Source organism: Tamandua tetradactyla, chromosome X, assembly GCF_023851605.1.
Source record: "Tamandua tetradactyla isolate mTamTet1 chromosome X, mTamTet1.pri, whole genome shotgun sequence".
NCBI classification, from domain to species: domain Eukaryota; kingdom Metazoa; phylum Chordata; class Mammalia; order Pilosa; family Myrmecophagidae; genus Tamandua; species Tamandua tetradactyla.
In genome coordinates, this window is record NC_135353.1 from 106,502,756 (window position 1) to 106,507,322 (window position 4,567).

The 4,567-nt window shown below is 40.4% G+C and overlaps 1 pseudogene; it reads left to right on the forward strand.

Annotated features, from left to right (window-relative positions):
* The first annotated feature begins 1,903 nt into the window (after nucleotides 1-1,903).
* On the forward strand, nucleotides 1,904-3,566 carry LOC143671992 (TNF receptor-associated factor 3-like; annotated as a pseudogene).
* Nucleotides 3,567-4,567: the final 1,001 nt, after the last annotated feature.

The following is a 4,567-nucleotide window of genomic DNA, read 5'->3' on the forward strand; positions in this document are numbered from 1 at the left end:
AGAGACTATTCTTTCTCAATTGAGTATTTTTGTCCCCTTGTCAAACATCACTTGATCATAGTGATATCATGAACATTGTAAAATAAGACATCCTCTGGGAAATCTCCTCTTCAGATTCAACTAATAAAATGACAAATTCTACTGCTTAGAACTTTGAAGGGCAATAGAAACTGGAGAAGGAATCCACAAATGAATTGAAGAAAAATAAAAATAATATCCAAGATCCAGTAGGAATTTGCCTTCCTGGATCCACCAGTCTAGAACCCCTCCTGATCACTTGGTCTTGCCAGCTTGGGAGTCACACAGAGCCAGCAGGGCCCACGTCCCTCCTTCTGTGGATGTAGACTATAGAACCACTCTCAACAGTAAGTTAGAACCCTATGCATATTCAGGCACAGGGACCCAAGTCCACAGTCACCCAGGGCCAAAGACAAGCTGCAGCAGAGTGATGCATACAATAGGGACCCCAGGGAAAAAAAAAAGAGAGGCATGGCAGAACTGTTGACAGGAGGTGTCTTCACTCAATCCGATCTCTGTTTACTGGGTAACCAAAGTGCAAAACGGATCTTTCTGGATTGCTCTACCTTTCTGAATTGGACCTATCTGCATTGTCAGGGTGGGAAACCCTTATGGGGAAGTGACTGCAGGCAGAAAAGTCTCTCACAAAAAAGACTGGGTGAAAATTGAGCTGCTATAAGACAGGATGGGTCCCAGAACTGAAAAGTATTAAGGAAAGTGGGCACCGAAAGAGGGAAAGAATTTAAACAAATCATAGGAGCTGGGGAGAAAATTTTTCACAAAAATGAACAGAACAGGTCAATATTCCCAGAGAAGAAATAGGGGGAAGAAATCTTACCACTGGAGATAAAAAAAAAATTGCACAAAAATTTCAATCTTAATAACTGTATTACATATCCAAGGCAAGGAACAGATGAAAAAGCACTATGAAAATCTGGAGTTAAACACTGACTACTCTAAAGGTCCAGAATAAGTTGGACCAAGGAACAAAGAAGAACCTTAACACAAAGCTAATCAACAACAAAACCATAGACAAGGGGGTGAAAGTAACCTTCAGAGTTAATACATCAAAATAATCGATGGCCAGACATCAGCAAAAAGCTACAAGCCATATTAAGGAACAGGAAAATAGGGGAAAAATGAGAATTTCAGAAGAGGCACAGAATTTAGAAGAACAAATCAAAGAAGTTCAAACAAATCTCCTAAATCAATTCAAGGAGATGTAAGAAAATATGTAAATAGAGCTAAAGCATGTTAAGAAGACAATGTGTGAGTATAAAGAAGAAATTGACAGTTTAAAAGAAACATAAGTTGTTGCTGAGTGTGGGAGCTGGGTTTGCAGCCCAAGAGGGACTTTCCAGTCAAGTGGCAGCCACTGCACTTGGCCTTTCCCCACTCCCCAACATGAGGCTGCCCCAGGAGCAGGACACTATGGCTGGGGCAGAGGACACACCTGGTTCCTCTGAGCCAACCAAGCACCCAGACTTCTGGATAAGAAATTACACTACATTATTTATTCTGTTGTTATTGAAGATTCACTCTCTGAGCAAGTTTAGATATATCTTCTTACAGCATATGACAAAGAGGCAAGAAATCATATCAACCAGAAAGATCTTAAATCCCACACATTGACTGTTCTCCCTGAAGCAGTTCTGTCATTACCTGAGCTCCAATGAGTGGATGCCTTGGATGGAAGAAGAAGCAGATTGTGTGACCACCCACAGGCACTCAAGGAACTGTGAAGAGAACACCAGATACAGAGCCTCCTTCTTTCTGAAACAAGCAGGGAGACTGCCAATGCCAAGTGCACACCGTTCTTTCCCTGGTGAATACCTCGTACCCGTCTCAAAGATCAGCCACTCATGAATAATTTTTCTTTCCCAAAATGGAGTCCAGTAAGAAAACAGACTCCCCTCGGTCACTAAAGACAACCACCAGTAAAGCTGCATCTTGACCACAGTGCTAGGATTTCTGTTTTTGTACCTGTACAAGGAGGTTACAAAGAAAAAATTGTGAAGATCATGAAAGACAAGTACAAGTGTGTGAAAAGTGCCATCTTGTCTTGTGTAACCCTAAGCAGACTGAATGTGGACACTGATTCTGGGAAAGCTAGGTGTGCCTTGCAGAGGTCAAGTCTCAAATGCACAGTAGGTCAAGTCTGAAATGTACAGTATGTCAAGAAATCATCATTAAAGATGAATTGTTTAAGGATAATCACTCAAGAGAGAGATTCTGGCTCTTCATATATATTGTAGGAATGAAAGCAGAAGTTGTGCAGAGCAGTTAAGACTGAGGCATCTGTTGGTGCAAAAATTATTGCCTGTCTGAGGAACTTCTTTGTGTTTGTGTCGACTGCAAAGAAAAAATGTTGAGGAAAGAGCTCCATGACCATGTGGACCTGTAAATACCATAAGGCCATGTGCAGCCAGTGCAAAAGCAAAGCCCCTGTGGTCTCATCATGGAAACATGAAAGCACTGAGTATCCCTGTATGGTGTTCCCCTGCCCTCATAAGTACAGCATTCAAATGCTTTTGAGGAGCAAGTTGAATGTACATTTGTCACAGTGTCAATTTCCCAGCACCTGTAGTTTTAAGCCACAAGACTATGTTTTTCAGGGAACAAACTAGCAGATTAAGGTGCACAGGGCCAAGTCTGAAGGGTACCATGTGAACCTACTGAAAGAGTGAAGTACTTCTCTGGAGAAACAGAAATTTCCTTCCTGAAGAATGAAAGTATAGGAAAAAGCAGGAGTATACAAAGTTTGCATAACCAGATATGTAGCTTTGAAATTTAAACTGAGAAGCAGAGGGAAATGCTTCAAAATAATTAATCCAAAATAATTCAATTACAATGAGTCATAGACAGTCAAGTACAGAAGCTGAAAGAGCTCAGTAAAGAATCCATCCTCTCCAGAAGAACTGGGAGGAAGTTGGCGGCATGAAGAACAGCATGGAGTCCCTGTAGAAGTGAGTGCCTGAGCCTGAGAGTGTGACAAGAACGTGGGGCAGGTGACCTGAACCATGGTCCTGTGGAGGCCCAACTGAAGCAGCAAGATAAATGCTGAGTATGCATGACATCTCCCTGGCCTACATGGCCTCTGTTTGCAGGTGCTGGAGGCAGTGAGCTACGATGGCATGCTTATCTGGAAGATCCATGACCACAAGCAATGGAAACAAGAGGTCATCATGGGGAAGACCCTGTTCCTGTACAGCCAGCATTTCTACACTGGCTACTTTGGCTATAAAATGTGTGCCCATGCCTCCTTGAATGGAGATGGGATAGGGAAAGGAACACATTTGTCATTGTTCTTTTTCATTAGGAATGTAGAGTATAATGCATTGCTCCCTTGGCAGTTTAAGCAGAAAGTGATGCTCCCAAGGGGATGCATTCAAGCCCGACTTGAACAGCAGTAACTTCAAGGGATGAACATCACATTAGGCTGCCCAGTCTTTGTAGCCCAAACTAGCCTAGAAAATGTGACATATATTAAAGATAATACCATTCTTATTAAAGCCATAGTGGATACTTCAGATCTACCAGACCTCTGATGAGTGACCGAGAGATGGGTTTAGCAGAAGGTAAAACTCAAATTGGGGTGTTGAACTAGTCTCTCTTCACTGAGGTCCTCAAGATCAGAAAAAGACCTTGTGGAGTGGAAGCAAGTTGCAGAGGTGCCCTCATGAGCCAGGAAAGCCCGGTCAGATACACTGACATATTCTCTAATAGATTAGCCACACTAGTCTATTAGACTACACTCTGTAGAAGTATTTATCCTTTGTGAGATAAATATTGATGTCATAGAAGGTTGTCATTTTCATTTTCAAAGACCTAGTTAATTAAGGTGGAAAACCTGCTAAACAAAAGAAGCATTTTTCTTTCTTAAACTGAAACATGAGCCCCACCCTCCCATACACACACACAGGGATAGCTGGATATGTCAGCATGTTAACTAAAAGAAGAATTTATGAATCAATAATGCAATTCTGATATATTCATTTTAAAATTGAAGAGTGCAGTCTTGCTTTAAATATAGTGTGTTGTCTACTTTTAAGGCCTCATTTGTCTTCGTTTAATGCATAGTCAGAAGACCCTGAAGTACATCTGGGACTTTTTTGAAAGTCTCTATATTCAGTCATTTTTAATTTAAGGTTCAACAGATAATTGTTAATGAAAACATTTTAAAACATGATCGACTGATATTTCTTGGAAGAAAATGTAAACTATCAAACACTGATTATCACTTGTGATAAGAAAGAAAATACCTAATCTATTGCTATTTCTCTTTAGAGCTGCAAACCTTAGATACCTGTCATAATTGATGACATTGTTTCACATCTATCATGAAAGGAGACTTCTCATGGATGCTGTGCATCATTTTCAGATTTATGACTGTTTTCAGCCAAAAATAGGCTTTAGTTTTAGAGCTCTAAACAAACCCTATCAAAGAACTAACTGCACATTTGAAGGAATTAGTAAAATGACAGGAAACGATAGAAAGCATGAATAAGGAAATAAATAAATAAATAAGATTAAGCAGAAATGAATTAAA